General features: G+C 33.1%; 1 protein-coding gene across 5 annotated transcripts in view; it reads left to right on the top strand.

The window, feature by feature from the left end:
- Nucleotides 1-20,013, top strand: part of LOC127721949 (OTU domain-containing protein DDB_G0284757-like) — a 269,632-nt gene that overhangs the window by 247,400 nt on the left and 2,219 nt on the right. For 4 of the 5 annotated variants that reach the window (XR_007991542.1, XR_007991540.1, XR_007991543.1 and 1 more), the window contains exon 12: nucleotides 18,841-18,980. The gene's annotated coding sequence lies outside the window, so the exon portion shown is untranslated. Of the gene's footprint in view, nucleotides 1-18,172; nucleotides 18,228-18,840; nucleotides 18,981-20,013 lie in introns of those variants that run through there. The other variant, XM_052228798.1, reaches the window with a different exon arrangement.

Raw genomic sequence — 20,013 nt, 5'->3', positions numbered from 1 at the left:
AGCCAAGAAAGTTGATAACAATGAGAACATTTAAAATGAAAGCACTCTATTGTGGCATGTAAAATTTGATCCCAACCCCGGTATTAATAAGATGCATTAAATTCTATAGCGTATCACTTACATATTTCAGATGAAAAGGATCATTTTGTTTTTAACACATTAGCTTGACAATAAAGGTTGTATTGAGATTTCAGTTGTACTTATAAAAAAGAAGACGTGGTTTAATTGCCAATGAGAAAACTCTCTGTTAAAACCAATTGACATAGACATTAACATTTATATGTCACTGTACGGCCTTCAATAATGAGCAAAGCCCATACCGCATAGTCAGCTATAAATGGCCCCGAAATGACAAATGTTAAACATGTTAAATATGTATTTATAGGTTTTATGGTGGATCATCATCATTGAGCAATACTCCCCAAGGGTGACTGGGGAATAGAAGTATGGTCACCATTGGTCTTCCTCCGACCGGCAGTAAAACCCGTGCTAAAGTGGGGCGTCCGTTTGGCTGTGCTGGATGTACAAATTTGCAGCCACGTCCGGTCAGAATGGGGACGTTAAATCCGATGCCTCGTGTAAAGAGAGTGCCCCGCTCTTTGCACGTTAAGAACCCTTGCAACATCTCTTTGAGGGGTCCGTAGGTGACCTGTTGCAAGGCTAAATTTCTGTCCCTATCCAATATACCCTCATTTCCCGTGGCAGTCTAAAATACTCCGACCTCAATCCCAGACGCCTCTATTACAGAACCTACCTATTGTATTTATTGTTAATTTGTTCTCGTCCTGAATATGCATGAAATATTTGCCACTGGACGTTAAGCAACCAACAATCAATCAATCAATCATTGAGCAATAGGTTATCTGCCTCAGTATTACAGAAGAATGAAGGCTATACATGGCTGTCAAAGGTAAATAAGTCATTTAAACAAGAAATTGGGAACAAAATGGTAATTAAATATTTACGCAGAAAAAATGGTCATCTCCTTTTAAATGCAATCTGAAACAGGTTCTTGAATGCTAGTGTTCATATGAAATACAAGAGGCTCTCAATAACAGGTTCTTGAATGCTAGTGTTCATATGAAATACAAGAGGCTCTCAAGAGCCTGAATCGCTCACCTGTTATTTTTTTTGCTTAAATCTGTCATCAATGATTATTTTTGCTTTTTACCCATATGGAAACGGGTCTTATTCTGCTATTGATATCACTATTTGCGATCCCTCTCTTCTTCTGGATTATTCATGGCGTGTTCATGATGATCTATGTGGAAGTGATCACTTTCCAATAGTACTTGAACATCTTTTTACTTCTGCCCAACAGAGAGTACCACGTTGGAAACTTGACAATTTAATGTTAGAGTAAATTCATCCATGTCTGATCTGTATGATCAAGAGATAGGTGTCCCTCAGGGCAGTATTTTATCTGTTACATTATTTAGTCTTAAAATCAACAGCCTTGTTGAAGTTTTAAAAAGTAATATTGAAGGTTCATTGTATGTTGATGACTTTTTAATATGTTATAGAGGCAAAAATATGAATAACATAGAAAGACAATTACAGTTATGTCTTGGAAGAATTGAAAAATGGGCCTCGGAAAATGGGTTTAAATTTTCCACTTCAAAAACGGTCGGGATGCATTTTTGTAACAAAAGGCAATTGCATCTTGATCCAGAACTCACTTTGTACGGCAACCCAATTAAAATGGTTGATGAAACCAAATTTCTTGGGTTAATTTTCGATAAAAAGTTAACCTTTCTACCCTATATCAAAATGTTAAAATCGAAATGTTTAAAAGCATTAGATATTTTAAAAGTTGTCGGCAATTTATGAAGATATTTTTGCAAAACATGAAAATAAAATTCCTCCGTTAGGTATACGTTTAAAATCACATTTAGCTTCTTTTGATTTAAAATCTGTTGCTCAAGTTGAAACTTGCAAATGTCCTCCATGGGAACTTCCCAAACCAAAAATGATATTTGATCTCCGTGAACACAATAAAAATAAAACAAATCCTCTTTTAATTCAGCAACACTATGCTGAAATCAAAGCCAATTATTCAGATTTTTCAACTGTCTATACTGATGGATCAAAAGATGGTGACAGAGTTGCATCTGCTGCTGTCTTCAGGGACAGAGCTGCAACTCTCCGTTTGCCATCTGATGCATCGATCTTTACTGCAGAAGCAATAATTTTGGCTTTGAAATTTATTGCTTCTTCAGATAAATCCAAATTTATTATATGTTCTGATTCACTTTCATGCTTACAAGCTATACAAAATACTAAAATTAAAAACCCAACAATTCTCAAAATTTTATATGTAATGAGGAATTATTATTTCTATGGGTGCCGAGTCATGTTGGAATCCTTGGAAACACAGCTGTAGACCTTGAGGCAAAGAATGCCCTGGGTGACCCTTTATCTAACTGTGATATACCATATACCGATTTTAAATCTAATATTGGATAGGGACAGAAATTTAGCCTTGCAACAGGTCACCTACGGACTCCTCAAAGAGTTGTTGCAAGGGTTCTTAACGTGCAAAGAGCGTGGCACTCTTTTTACACGAGGCATCGGATTTAACGTCTCCATTCTGACCGGACGTGGCTGCAAATTTATACATCCCGCACAGCCAAACGGACGCCCCACTTTAGCACGGGTTTTACTGCCGGTCGGAGGAAGACCAAAGGTGACCATACTTCTATTCCTCAGTCACCCTTGGGGGTGAAAGGATTCCAAGTGAGATTCAACTGAGTGGTGCAAAGATTAGAATAATGTAAATTGAATATAATTTGGCTGTTTTAGGAAAATTCAACACCTTATTTAAGCAGTGCCTTTATAAAAATAAATACAAGTAATAAAAACACATGGTGGTCTAGAATACTATTCCGCTAAAAAATGTATGGGAAATATTAAATTATAACAACTCTTCAGCTCATGGCATTCTTAAATTAAAATGTAATGTCTTATTATTAGGTACATATTTGCTCTGCTGGGCAATTACAGATCGTGCATGCAGGATCATACAGAAGTGATTGAACCTGATCCCCGAGACTTGAGCAATCAATTTGACATCAGTAATTCAGGATCAGGATTTTTCCTTAGTCTTATTTTTTAAATATCCGTTAATTCACTAATATTATTCATCAGTTGATTAAAACGATATCAAAGAATGTATTTGGGGTCAGGATTTTTCCTCAACTTTTTTGAAAATCCGTTATTTTTTTGGGGTCTTACCTACGAGAGACTCCCAGCAGAACTGTTACCAGAAGGGATCCGTAGATACCCTATATGCCAGATTCAAGACAAATCTCACATAAGGCGTCATATACTTATTACTCATGTTCCATGGTTCTGGTCGGCCTCCAATGCCTATTGGCATTGTAAGGAACTATTGTCTCATAAATCTATCGTAATTTTCAAACACAATGGGACACTCCAATCAAAACATAGATACCTCGTTTGGTGAGTCTAATCTACACCAATGGTGCTATTTGATTAATGGAGCCTTTTATCTGCTTGTTCAGTGGTTGGAGCTGAAGACTCTTGAGGATATATTTGATTATGTTCGGAGCCGAAAGATTGAAGCATAAGGTACATCAGAAGACGATATGCGTTGTATGAGATTTTATATTAAGCATTATGGTAATCAGCATGGTAATAATTTTAGGATAGATCCAGTCAATCATATTATATGTATTATACACACTGAAATTATGGCCAGATTGTTACTACGCTGTAGAACTGAAAGAAGACTGGAAATATTAAAAGATTCTTCCCGTCAAAATTAAAAGATTCTTCCCGTCTTTTGACATCATCAGGAATGAATGTTCAAGTGGATGTTCCTGCCACACGTACTACATCTTTTGAATTTATAGATAGCCATTTTCATCCGAATTTAATTTTACAGAAAATTCAAACTCCAACTGGACATTTTAATTCGTTTGATGATCTACAAGAATTGGTTTTCATCAAATTTTACAAAGAATTAGTAATTATTTGGCATTGCCATTGTTGTATTTCCACATAGCTATTATTCACCAACATGGATATAGCCATTTAAAATTTCACAGACACTGTTTTATGTGTGATTTAGAGGAAAAAGTTGAGAGGATGAAGCTGCCAAGAGTCGTCTCTGGTGTTACTGGGAAAGTTGTATTACAATACGACACTAGGATCGATGCCATTGTTGCTCGTATCCCGGCACGTCAACTGATACTGGAATTTGATGCCCCTTTTCCTGGCTCCAATCCCTGGTGGAAGAATAAATCACCTATGGAATTTGTGCGAGATTGCTCAGTATATTACAAAACTCAGAAACAGTACATTACCTTTTTTGATAGACAATACTAACCAAAATGCCAAGGAATTTTACAGATTATGAATAATGGAACTTTTGATATTTTGAATTCCATGATTTGACATCTAATTTCACAATTTGGTATAAATTTTGCAGTTGTTTTAAATAGTTTAATTAGAAAATATGTCTAGTTTTTTTAACATGATTGAGGATTTATGAACTATTCATGAATAACAAAACAACCTACTTTCATTTGATATATAGCTCAACACTACGTCTGCTTAGGACAAGTACAACACCCTTCTGGCAACAGTTCGGACAACTATTCGTGAAGAATACAACAACATATATTTACTCAAAATGTAGTTCAACAAACTATATTTGCTTAAAAGAAAATCAGTTTATTTCCGATGGGAATTCAGGATTAACTCAATTAATCACATCACGGTATTCTACCACATCATCACTACCTAAAGGGTGGAATGTCGTAGCCAGATGAACATTCCAGTTCCAACTCCCCTTTTCTGTACCTCATCATTAACTACGTACTACGGAAACGGCCGATGGTATTGTGTAATATGGTATAACGGACGTGGCATTACTATGTAGACAGTATGGTAGTTAGATATCCCTCGATGCCCGGTTCCCGGTATGAGCCATTGTAAACCACCCGCACAAGGATAATAGTTACGCTGAACGGTGCCCACTGGTCACCTGAACAGAAACGGTTAAAATTGAGTCTATACGCGACAAAAAATAGTACATGATTTCCGGTTTAAAGTGAAAGTACGTTACTAAGGGGATACTCAGTGCAGCATACTCAGTTTATAATTGCTGTTATACAATACGGATATGAGCTTAATGCAAAGTTCTGGAATCACCATATTTCAAAGGATACTGTTGAGAGAGGTACAAAAAGTAAAAAATAATACACATATAATCAATAATCATAATGATTCACTCAAAACAAACAATTGAAAATGCATAGAAGATTCATCTGTAACTCTATTAACGAGTGATATGGCTTATTTTTCAGAAAAAAAAATAACCTAATGGCCTATATTGCACTCTCATGAAATATAACTAAAAAGATGGTATGCCTCGAACTCGGGTACCTTTAAACTGCCATTGGTTACCTCTGGTCACCCTATACAGAAAATAATAGTGCATACAGTTACACTGGTCATTTGATACAAAATGCATAGTAACTTTATTAACCTTACTTCCTTTGCAGATAAATTTACAGTGGTTCTTCTAATTAATTGACACAGATATAGATATTGAATGGCCCTTAAACAGATATTGAATTTCTATACATCTTGTCACCTTTTACATAATTAATTGTGGTGACCTCTGGTCACCCAACACATGTATTGAATTGCAATAAACATTATAAGATATTGAATTTGGTTACCTCTTGTCAACCCGGCAAGCCTTCACAGATATTGAATTTTGTTGCACCTTGTCACCTTTTACATAATTAATTGTGGTGACCTCTGGTCACCCTACACATATATTCTATTTTTTATCTTTAGACACTGTGCATAACTATTGAATTTATTTAACTTTAATAACCCTACTTAGATGTTTAATTTGGTAATATATGGACACCCTACCAAGATGTTGTGTATGGTTAACCCTAATCACTCTACAATGATGTTGAATATGGTTACCTCTGGGCACCCTACAAAGATATTGAATATGGTGACCTCTGGTCACCCTACCAAAATTTTGAATATGGTTCTTTCTAGTCACCCTACACATATATTGAATAAGGTTACCTCTAGTCATCTTACAAAGATATTGCATATGGTTACCTCTGGTCACCCTTCACATATACTGAATATGGAAACCTCTGGTCACCCAACACAGATGTTTGAATTAGTTATAAACTTGCCATCCTACACAGATAATGATCACGGTTATATCTGGACATCTTTCAAATACTTTTAATTGAGTTATGTTCGGTTTCAAAACCTATATACTGGCTTTAACTACCTCTTGTTACCCTAAATATGTCTTGATTTTGGTAATCTCTGGTCACCCTACTAAGACAAATACAATCAAAACCAAGGAGTAAACAGATATACCAAAAGAAATTTACAACAACATTAAAAAAGTAAGGAACAACAGGAATCTTCTTAATCATGTCTTGAACGCTCCCATCGTGTGAGTTCTTTCTTAAGTCCGGTAATAATGAAAATGTACTGATGACTGTGCAAGAGTTTTAATATGATTAATCATACATAAATTACTAAAATATTGAATTTGGTGACCTCTGGTCACCCTATACATATATGAACTTTAAATACCTCAAGTTACCCTACACAAATACTGAATTGGGTTACCTCTGGTCACCCTTCACATATTTTGAATGTGGTTACCTCTTATCTTACACAGATAGAAAACTTGATTACCTCTAGTCACCGTGCATAAATATTTAATTTGGTTACCTATAGTTAGCCTACTTAAATATTTAATTTTGTAAACTTCGGTCATAAATTGAACGTGGTAACCTCTGATCAACGTACACAAATATTGAAAAAGGTAACCTCTGGTAAACAATTACAGATATTGAAAATGGTTACCTCTGGTCAACCTACAATAAATTGGCTTATATTACCTATGGTTACAATTCATGAATAATGAATTTGGTAAGCATCGGTTATCCCGGTTCACACTTTTGCGCTACTTTTATAATTAATATAGCAACTTCTGGTCGCTGTACACATACATTGAATTATATTGCCATTGTCAACACACACATATATATATAGCAATTGCCTTTTTTGAATGTGGTAACCTCGGGTCGCCATACACAGATATAAAGTTATTTATCTTTAGACACCATACATAAATATTGAATGTAGATACCTTTATTAAACCTACTAGTAAGCTGTTTATTTTGGTAATCTCTGGTCACACTGCCAAGATGATGAATGTGGTTACCTCTGGTCACCCTCCAAAGATATTGAATATGGTTACCTCTGGTCGCCCTACAAAGATATTGAATAGGGTGACCTCTGGTCACCCAACCAAAACTTTGAATATGGTTACCTCTGGTCACCCTACACAGATATTGAATAAGGTTACCTCTGGTCACCCAACCAAAACTTTGAATATGGTTACCTCTGGTCACGGTGCACCCTACACATATATTGGATAAGGTTACTTCTGGTCACCCAACCAAAACTTTAAATATGGTTACCTCTGGTCACCCTACACAGATATTGAATAAGGTTAACTCTGGTCACTTTACAAAGATATTGCACATGGTTATCTTTGGTCACCTAAAAAGATATTATATGTGGTAACCTCTGGTCTCCTTACACATATATTGACTATGGTTACCTCTGGTCACCCTACACATGTTTTGAACATGGTAACCTCTGGTCACCTTACCAAAACTTTGAATATGGTTACCTCTGGTCACCTAACAAAGATATTGGATATGGTTTTTTTGTCATCTAAAAAGATATTGATTGTGGTTACTTCTGGTCACCCTACAAAATATTGAGTATGGTTAGCTCTTGTTACTCTACACAGATATTGAAAATGGTAACCTCTGGTCAACCTACAATAAATTGGCTTATGTTACCTATGGTTACAATTCATAAATAATGTATTTGGTTAGCATCTGTTATCCCGGTTCACACTTTTGCGCTACTTTTATAATTAATATAGCAACTTCTGGTCGCTGTACACATACATTGAATTATGTTGCCATTGTCAACACACACATATATATATAGCAATTGCCTTTTTTGAATGTGGTAATCTCTGGTCACCCTACACATATATTGAATAAGGTTACCTCTGGTCACCCAACCAAAACTTTAAATATGGTTACCTCTGGTCACACTGCCAAAATGATGAATGTGGTTACCTCTGGTCACCCTCCAAAGATATTGAATATGGTTACCTCTGGTCACCCTACACAGATATTGAATAAGGTTACCTCTGGTCCCCCAACCAAAACTTTGAATATAGTTACCTCTGGTCACACTGCCAAGATGATGAATGTGGTTACCTCTGGTCACCCTCCAAAGATATTGAATATGGTAACCTCTGGTCACCCTACACAGATATTGAATAAGGTTACCTCTGGTCACCCAACCAAAACTTTGAATATGGTTACCTCTGGTCACCCTACACATATATTGAATAAGGTTACCTTTGGTCACCCAACCAAAACTTTGAATATGGTTACCTCTGGTCACCCTACACAGATATTGAATAAGGTTAACTCTGGTCATTTTACAATGATATTGCATATTGTTATCTTTGGTCACCTAAAAAGATATTATATGTGGTAACCTCTGGTCTCCCTACACATATATTGACTATGGTTACCTCTGGTCACCCTACACATATTTTGAACATGGTAACCTCTGGTCACCCTACCAAAACTTTGAATATGGTTACCTCTGGTCACCTAACAAAGATATTGGATATGGTTTTTTTTGTCATCTAAAAAGATATTGATTGTGGTTACTTCTGGTCACCCTACAAATATATTGAGTATGGTTAGCTCTTGTTACTCTACACAGATATTGAAAATGGTAACCTCTGGTCAACCTACAATAAATTGGCTTATGTTACCTATGGTTACAATTCATAAATAATGTATTTGGTTAGCATCGGTTATCCCGGTTCACACTTTTTACGCTACTTTTATTATTAATATAGCAACTTCTGGTCGATGTACACATATATTAAATTATGTTGCCATTGTCAACAAAAATATATAGCAATTGCCTTTTCTTAATGTAGTTACCTCGGGTCACCATACACATATATAAAATTATTTATCTTTAGACACCATGCATAAATATTGAATGTAGGTACTTTTATTAAACCTACTAAGATGTTTATTTTGGTAATCTCTGGTCACACTACTAAGATGTTGAATGTGGTTACCTCTGGTCACCCTCCAAAAATATTGAATATGGTTACCTCTGGTCACCCTACAAAGATATTGAATATAGTAACCTCTGGTCAACCAACCAAAATTTTGAATATGGTTACCTCTGGTCACCCTACTAAAATTTTGAATATGGTTACCTCTGGTCACCTTACAAAGATATTGCATATGGTTATCTTTGGTCATCTAAAAAGAGTTTGAATGTAGTTACCTCTGGTCACCCTACACATATATTAAGTATGGTTACCTCTGGTCACTCTACGCATAATTTGAACATGGTCACCTCTGGTCACCCACACAGATATTGGCTATGGTTACCTTTGGTCAATCTACAAAAATTTGGCTTATGTTACCTATGGTTACAATTCATAAATAATGAATTTGGTTAGCAATGGTTATCTCGGTGCACACTTTTTGCGCTACTTTTATAATTAATATAGCCACTTCTGGTCGATGTACACATATATTAAATTATGTAGCCGTTGTCAACAAATATATATAGCAATTGTTTTTTTTTTAATGTGGTTACCTCGGGTCACCATACACAGATATACATTTATTTATCTTTAGACACCATGCATAAATATTGAATTTAGGTACCTTTATTAACCCTACTTAGATGTTTAATTTGGTAATCTCTGGTCACACTACAAAGATGTTAAATGTGATTACCTCTGGTCACCGTACAAAAATATTGAATATGGTTACTTCTGGTCAACTTACAAAGATATTAAATAGGGTGACCTCTGGTCACCCTACCAAAATTGTGAATATGGTTACCTCTGGTCACCCTACACAGATATTGAATAAGGTTACCTCTGGACACCTTACACAGATATTGACTAAGGTAACCTCTGGTCACCTTACAAAGATATTGCATACGGTTACCTCTGGTCACCCACACAGATATTGGCTATGGTTACCTCTGGTCATCCTACACAGATATTGAAAATGGTTACTTTTGGTCACCCTACAATAAATTGGCTTATGTTAACTATGGTGACAGTTCATAAGATGAATATCGTTGGTCAATTTAAAAGATATTGAATGTGGTTAACTCAGGTCATTCTACACAGATATTAAATATGTTTACCTCTGGCCCCCCTACACAGATTTCGAATTGGGTAACCCTTTCATATTATTGAATGAGATTACCTCCGGTCATCGTATACATATATTTACTTAAATTACCTCTGGTCACCCTTTACAGATTTGGAATGTGGTTACCTTTGGTCACCATACACAGGTATTAACTTTAGGTTCTGGTCACAATTCATAATTAATGAATCTTTATTGGCATCGATTATCTCGTTTCACACTATCCAGATGTTAAATTTGGTTAACACTTCCCGCAACATTTATATTGAATATGAATATTGCTCATCATAAACAGATAATGATTATGGATATCTCTGGATACCCATCCTATAATTTATTTACTTTTGGTAATCTGACGCAAATAATGTCTTAGGCAACCTCTTATTACCCTGAACTGCAATTCATTTTGGTTAAATCTGTTCATCCTATATATAATTATATGACTTTTAAGGGGTCTCATGGTTTCTCCGGTTATATACAATTAATAAAAAAAAGATTTTGTTGACATTTTAAAAATAAATATGATATATTTCACATTCTCATTACAGGGTTTTTTGTTCGTGAATTAAATAGAGGAAATATGACAGGTGTAACAGGCGATTTTGAAGGTAATGGTTACAGTTTCAAACATAATTATTTCATTAATCATAGTAGAGGACATATTAAGACCAATATTCAATTCCTAAAATCAGAATTCGAAACGTAGGGTTGATAGTACAAATTAAATACTTCAAAAACTAGAAAACTGCACAAATTCCAAAATTATAGTTAAGGAATGTCAAATTATGATACATTATCGCGGTGTATATTTGAAACATCGTTATTTATTCCGCCATTTCCATATCTTACAGGTTTGGAAAACTTTAATTTGGAAGACCTCCATGAATTGCGACATGAAGAAAAGGAAGAAGTTAAAAAAACAGATTGAAGCCATATATATTGAGGCAACCTCTTTGGAGAAAAAAGCCAGAGAATTGGGTATGAATTGTGTTTTCTCATTTATGCCCAAACCGCCACAAATGTCGTGATATTTTTCATACAGTATTGTATAGATTACGCTGTTTAGATCATACAATTGAGAAATAATTCATTTAGGCTTGAATTTATACTGATTTTACCACGGATTGACCTTTTATGCTAAATATTTTACAACGACCGATGGCATGGATAATATGCTCTTCATTTTTTAAAACTTTATTCAGCTACGATCAATTATCCTTGGCCAATTTGTAATGGCTCAGCGACTGCGTATATATTTTTTTTAAAAGTGTTTCAAAATTAGTATCTTATTCCAACAAATCGAAAATTGTTACTGTTTTTGTTTTTTTGTGTACATATGCAAATTGAAAAAATATGATTTATTCTAGGAAATTACACGCACAAATATTATATTTCCCTACCATTTTAGCATGTGATACAAATTCAAAACAGTATATTCTTTGCCACGCACAAACCTTAACAGAAAAAGCAAATGAGATGAAAGAAAAGATATGCTTAGCATCAGGTGATTTATTTCTTTATCTGTATTATATTATAGATATACATTTATAACACAGTAGTGTTATTTTTATGTTAATACTGTAGACTTTTGTAGTTGAATATATCTGTTGGCACGCAAATTGGAAACTGAAAAACAGAAAATTCAAAAGGCACTTAATCAAATCCACTTGTCATAACCAAATTGACAAAGCCACGACAATAAACACAAAATCGGGAACAAGACAAACATCATTCCACGGAATTGGTTTGCGGTTTATTCCTTACTTTATCATTTGTTTATTATCTCAAAACTAGTGTACATAACACACTTTGGCAGTTCACTTAATACTGATCAGTGTTTTATTTCAATTTTCTTATGATGCCCTTTATTAGTAAAAAGAAAGGATTCATATCAAATTTTTACCTCCCCACACACACACATACCAGCACACCCACATACACACCAACACACCAACACACATACACACCTACACACACATTTTCTAAAACAAAATGTCAATACCAATTACATGCATCTAGTTGCTGCCATCATTCAAATTTTAGAATGTTTTTGGTTCTGTATCTTCATTTTATTTGTTTAATTCAAAACAAAATAATTTACACAAAACCAGTCAACCACCAGCATATTATCATTGCTTTCAATAATCATGAATAACAAAGTCAAATATTGTTTTTGAATAAATTTATGAATAGCCAAAAATGTCAGACTTTTGTGATACAAATATTTCAGAGCAGAAGGTCTGAAAAAGTTAATTTATAATTCTAAAGAGGTGAATGTCAACAACCTCACAAAGAAATGAAAGAATCATAATTCATATTTTATTGTAAAATTCAGAGTTTACCCAGAATCATATCACTCTTAACAAATCTGTCAAATGATCCCTGAATAAACAAGTAATATTTTCAATGATACGTTTTTATTACAATTGAATACACATAAGTATGTATAAACAATGTCATTTAGCTGTAAATTTGAAGTGAAGAAATTTTAACCTTATATTCTAATATTAAGGGAAATCATTCCAAACACCTGATGAACTACAAATTGCTATAAAGCAATCCATAGCTTCAAACGAGGAACAAACATTAATAGTTGAGAGACTTAAGAGGAACTGTTCATCCCATGGCTTAGAATACAGAGGTCAAACACCAGGGAATGGGAATTGTTTTTTTGAAGCAATCACATGCCAGCTAGATAGAATTGGCGCAGACGTTATTGCTCCCGAACAATTAAGAACAAATGTTGTAAACTACATATCAACACATCCTAGTTTTGAGGTAAACTAATTTACTTGTTAAATACATTCACTAATTATCAAACTCCTCCATGGACAGAAACATAAAGAATTAGTTGGACATGTTTTCAGGGGACAAATCAAAACCGTTGGCAACGTTAGTGGCGCATCAGCACAACTTAAATATATGATTTAAATCAGTTAAGAAGCTATTAACACACAAATACCATCAAAAATACATCCGACAGAATATTAATTTGGAATTGACGTAACTGCCCGTAATACCTGTGATTAATGCAATTTAATATTTAAAGATTTACAAACTGATAAAAGAATAAGCATCAGTTAAGACTTTCATATCAACCAGAATGCTTTTTTCTGCAGATGTTTAAATAAATCATTTACAGTTAATATAGTACAATGCTAAATAATAGGTATTGACAAAAAACAATAAAATAAATAAAAAATGTATGTTATGATCATGATGATTTTTGATAAAATGTAGTTATAAAAGTATTTGTTTTGTATTAATCAATTTCAATGTACAGTAGTTAATAAAGACTTATGTAAGTAGCTTTCTTTCAATCAATAGGGCAGTCAAGGCATTGTGTTATTAGAAAACTTCGTTGAAGACAATTTTCCGGACTACTGTGACAGGATGTTACAGAATGGAGAGTACGCAGACCATGTTGTGGTCATTGGAATGTCCAGAATGCTACAGAGAGACATAGTTATTGTCACCAGTGCTCCCAGTACCAATAATGAGGATAGTGTCCTTTGGGTAACTGGTTGTGATGGTTTTTCCGGTAATCCTATTCTTCTTGGGCACATTTTCGAAAACCACTACCAGTCACTCCAGCCAAAAGGTAACTGATAATAGAAATTATATAATTTATGATTATCTCTCATAAAGAGATACCTTTACAGCTATAGTTTAAAGTAACGCATATGTAAATCTATGTTAAAAAAATAATGTCTACGGTTGATAGTTGGGAAATATCTTATAACACGAGATATAGTTGTGGAATCTGTTAATCTAATGATTCCAATAAAATTTGATAATTTGTTTAGATTATTTACAAAAAGTCATGCTCTTCTTGTCTGACTTCATCGGGCATGATCACCTATTCCAATGACGTCATTATATAAAATTCAGAAGAAAGCAAAATATTTGTCGTCATTATTATATTTCGACTAAGGAAGGACTTCGATCAAATGACCCACGTTTGGTAAAATGTTGATCAATATTGTGCTCAGAAAGGGATAAATACCATAGAATCAGTAAAATGTCCATATTTATATATTTGATATTTTATCAAATTGTTTTTGGCAAAACGAAATGAAATAAGTTTACTTTAACTTTGTTCTTCATTAGGCATTTTCACATTTTCGATAGGAGCGACCCTAATGAGTCTTACGTAGACGGAACACATTTTTAAGCCTTATATCTTTGAATTAGGTAGATCATCACTATATATCTGTATATCGCCATCTTGAATTGTAAAATAGCAGCACACAAGCGACAAAGTTCTTTATTTAAAACTGCAAATTTTGAGACATAAATGCTATTCATTTTTAAAACTCTTGTTTGATAAATGTAAATAAGTGCATTATATCATTGAAAAAATAAGTGTTATTGTAAAAACCGGCTATCAGTCTTTGTTTGATTCAATTTGTCAACTGAGCTAATTAACGGAAGATAACTTATTTGGTGAATTTTCTTTAAAGGAATGATAATGAAATTTCCATTTTTCGCAAGAAAACGAGATTTATTTTCACCCTTTTTCTTTTGATTTTCTACTAAATTGTGGCTATGTATAAGAAAATTATGTCTGAGAAAAAAATTCAGTAATGATCTACCTTAAATCGTTTTACGTTTTTTCACTGTAGACTGTTTTTGAAAAAGAAAAATATTAAAGGAAGTATTGTAAATGTGATATTTATATAAGTTTACTTTACATAATTTGATTGCATAATTACTGCATTGATATCAATCAGCATTAGAGGCAAAGTTTTTCTAATTGGCAAATACATTCAGATGCAAAAAAGCTTTATTTTAACAGATAAACTAGTATTAATTATAAATTATTACGTTTTTTTGTTAATTGTAACGTTTATACAACAAATTTTAGGTGACAGTGGCAAACTTGATCACCACACGAATGATAAGCATGCAACAAATGATGATAACCTTTTTATTCCTGTTGATGTGTGCAACGAAGAACTCAGCAACTATAACATGACACATGATGTTGAAGGTACAATATTGTTCCTTCGGAAATGTTCACTAGCCATACTTATCATCAGTGATTTTAAAATGATTTGAATAACTTATAATTAGCGGGAATTTCTCGCTACATTGAAGACCTGTTGGTGACCTTCTGCTGTTGTATTTTTCTACGGTCGGGTTGTTGTCTCTTTGACACATTCCCCATTTTTATTCTCAATTTTATTATAAAAAGTAAAAGTCATTTTATCATCCACTTTTATACATAACCTACCATTAGTATACATAGACGTCAATATTCTATAAAAAATAATTAGTTGTATTATAAAGTTGCAGTTTATAGATACTACCAATGAGCATGACTTTATCGAAGGCTTTTCGAAAGTCAACAATGCATTTAAAACACATTTTATTTCCATTTCTCCGTACTTCTTACGACAAAATTATTATACTTAAATTTGACTTTACATGCGAAATTTAAAGTGGTTTATCTAACGTCATTTTGTCGCAATAGTTGTATCATGTGTCCTCCTTTTTTATTATTAACTGTAACGTCTATGTTATACTGCAAATGCGTTTTATTATTGTATTAATACTGTGTCGCGAAGTATACTTATGTTTATAATTGTATTTTTTGTAACTCGTTAATTGTTTTGTCAGAGTTAAGCCATTTTCCATTATTTGCTTTTATAGTGCGTCTTTTCTTTTAATGTTTTACTGCTGTTTTACGTGTAATGTGCAGGTTTGCGCCTGTTGAAACGTTCAAATATATTATATGCAACTATTTTTTTGTGTTATTAAAATTTGCTGTTACAAAATATAGAAATTATTATAAATTAAGGAATGTATCTCCCTCATGCAAAGCTCTGATTTCTTTCACGGATTTGGCTATACTTTTTGGACCTTTTGGATTATAGCTCTTCATCTTTTATATAAGCTTTGGATTTCAAAAATTTGGCAACGAGCATCACTGAAGAGACATGTATTGTCGAAATGCGCATCTGGTGCAAGAAAATTGGTGCAGAGGTCGTTTGTTGGTATTTTTCATCGATGTCATCATTTGTTTTTAAATTTATAACAAGTAAACTAGTGTTACTACATAGCAATACATATGCTTTTCTTACCCTAGATATGCCATTCGTAGAGTTTGTGAGATCCACCTTCATCAAAAAACGGAAAAATGGTACTGATTGCATTGTTAGACGTTTAAGGTATGGGAAATTTTATTTTAATCGAAAATATATAGTTTTGAAATCAACTAATTTCTATATGCTACCTTCTTCCTATGACCTAATGGTTTCAATAGAATTAAAAGAAAATAAATATCTATCACAGCAAAACATATACCTTCAGATTATTGAAAAATAACTCTGTTTGTTATTCAGAATAATTTTACTGAACTTCAAATAGTCTTACAAAATATAAAAATCACTGTATTAACAAAGGGATCATTTTTAAGAACTCCATTTTTTGGGGGACAATTTAAGTCTATTATACTATGGTGTAACTCTTTCCAATGTTTCTGAATATATGGATGAATTTTTGGTCACACTATTACACTGAAACATATTGTTGTGTTTTATCAGCTAGCATTTGTGACTTTGGCTTCAGTTTTTGCTTATCATTCAACAGAAATGAAGTGGACAACGAAGACGTCATAACCAAGCATTTAATGGATATAACAATCACAGGGAATTTTATTCACAGGAAAGCAAATAAAACCACATTGCAATACAGGTGTGAAAGGTAACTTTAATCATCTAAGTCGATAATCTATAAAGGAATTTTATCTTGAAATAAATCCGCTCTTGTTTTTCTCCAAATAAACAATAAATAGAAAAAGAGAACAACTTTAGTAACAATCGTAAACATTCTTAAAGAATCTATTTACATATCTTGCATATCAAATTTGCAAGACAATGCTGAGTTAAAAGATACATTTGTGACAGAAAATAATATTGGTATAGTTTTGAAAGAGATGAGTTGTATAATCTTGACTACTGGTTGTATGTTATTCTCTTGCTTTTTTTCAATAATATACGTTTTGTGTTATAGTTTATACAGTAATTATAGTATGGCCTTTAATAACAGATAGTTCCGAAAGCTTTTAAACGTATTGAACTATGAATTTTCTGAAATATTGCACAACATTTTTCTCTTTGGTTATCTATAAAGTTAAGATGCATATTTGTTTAAATTTTATCATGTTTATTTTAGATGTAATAAACCAAGAGGAAAAAAAACAGGTCCTTTGAATACCAGGGCAAATAATTGTCAGGCATATGTGTCATTCCAGTATGTTATGTTAATGTAATATTCATTTATCTCTTTTACTTTTCTTTTATGATGCAAAACTATAAATTAATTTATAACTTTTAAGCGTTTGAACATCATTATTTATTGATCCTAACATCCTTGTTGTAGTTAAGCAACCTTTTGTCCGTGTCTTGAGAGTGGGAATTAAATGCATTTATCATATTACTAAACCAAACACATTTAAACAGGTATTCACCGGGCATACACCATTCATGAGTTTCTGGCTAGTTTACCTGACATTTCATGTGATGAGCGGGTCAATACACCCTGTCATGGTTGAAATTATTATATAGAGAATCCCTGTATCAAATTATATAGAATTTGGTATATATCATTTTGATGATAAGTTATCAATTTACAAGGAGAACACAACAACCATAGCAGTTATTCGAAGTAGCCTTACACATATTTTTAGAAAAAATAATCCTTTTCTTCAAGTCCGATAGATCTTAAATATTGCTTACAAGCTGTTGTAATAAATATAATAATGATACGTTTGGCAAAACAGTACTAACCAGTGACGTTGTACATGTAAAAAAAATCATTAAAGGGCATGTTAATATCTTCTTACACAGATTTTTGACCCATTTGAGTAAAAAAGCAGTAATAATTCGGCAACAACTAAAACACAATGGACACAGTTTACAGATAAAAGAGGAAAAACACCAATCACGCCCAGTTCACAGCTTACTGCTTTATATAGATGCTTTACTTGATCAGGTATTCATGTCGTCGGTATTATATATAATTTATTGCTCATAACGAATTGACTTATTTTTCAATTATAAGTTGCTGGCACTCTTATAAACACAATGATAATAAAAATTGTGTATGCTGACATTATTGGAGTTTAATATTTTCTCAACCATTCTGTTCTTTTCGATGTCTGTGTTTGTCTTCCGGCGCATTTTTTCATAATTTGCAAAGATTATAATGAATGAATAGGTTGAAATAAATCAAAAATAAAATGATTAGGATAAAATTGGCTTGCCAGAGAGTCATTTAATGCATTTACATAAATATCGGACGCTTGTATGAAATATTTTAATGAAAAAACCAGTTTAAAGCTGAATAGCATTGATGATAAAATATTCTAGAAGACATATATATTTACAATGACATATATTGATACAACGACATATTTTGTGTTGATTTGAAAAAATCCTTAAGCTCAAAAAGATTTTAACTAAATTTGAAATTAATTGTAATTGACACGAATTTAATTTTATTTCATTATCAATAGGGGAAAAAACCCATGGAAATATTGTGCAAAGCATGGAAATGGGCTAGAGATCAAGGGCATTTTGATGTGCACGATAGAAGATACTATCTGACACCAGTTGACATTAAGAATATATGTCAACGTTACAAAATGGATAAAAGGTATCAAAACATAATCAAAAGATTTACTTAAAATATGTACTTACTACTTTGTTCTTCTAAAAAATCCAAAGAAACAGGCTCATTGTTGAAGGCCGTATGGTGACCTATAGTTGTTAATGTTTGTGTCATTTTTGGTCTTTTGTGGATAGTTGTCTCATTGGTAATCATACCATATCTTCTTTTTTATATTTGTCTCTACGTATCCAGTCATCGAACCACATCTTCTTTTTTATATTTGTCTCTACGTATCCAGTCATCGAAAAATAACACATTATCCGGACTTCAGTTACCTCTGATAACTTGAACCAAATCTTAATATTGACAAAGACTTTGCTACCTCTGATAACACTTAACATATACAGACTTTGGTAACCTCTGGTTAATGAACACATATATGGACCTGGGTCGCCACTTGTACCCTTAAATGTTTGTAGAATTTGATAATCACTTTTCACCATTTTGTTAACTTTGGTCACCTGAAACATATATATAATGATACACAGGTATTGACTAGGGCTACCTTAATCATACTTGTGTTTCCTATGTCTATTTTAGATATGTATATAATCTATATCCCTTTTGAAACCGTACACATATATTGACTTTGGTTACCACTGTTCACCGCAACTTTGGTCACATCTGGACAATTTAAAAAAAAATGATAGCTTTACACAAAGTATATCCTTGGTTCCGTCTTGTTACATCTACATACTTTAGTAAAGTGAAATTTAAAGAGCATTTGGTATTTAGTACCTTACACTGGAAATGACGTTGGTTACCTCCATCACATTTATAGATACAGCCTTTGGTTTGTGGTTCTTTAAACTGATGCACTGTTTGCAAACCCAATGGTTCGTCTGTTAAAATCATTACTTTATTCACCATTTTAATCTTTTTACCAATCTGATTGTAAACATGCACTTTACACAGTAAATTAACTTTGGTGTTTTCTGGTCAAATTATACAGATGTACTGTTGACATTGATTTTGTATATGTCAGTACTGGTATTGATCTATGATATTTCCTCATTTG

This window comes from Mytilus californianus, unplaced genomic scaffold, assembly GCF_021869535.1.
Source record: "Mytilus californianus isolate M0D057914Y unplaced genomic scaffold, xbMytCali1.0.p SCAF_12, whole genome shotgun sequence".
Taxonomy (NCBI): Eukaryota; Metazoa; Mollusca; class Bivalvia; order Mytilida; family Mytilidae; genus Mytilus; species Mytilus californianus.
Note: the sequence above shows the minus strand (reverse complement) of the source record. Positions and strands in the feature narration are given on the sequence as shown.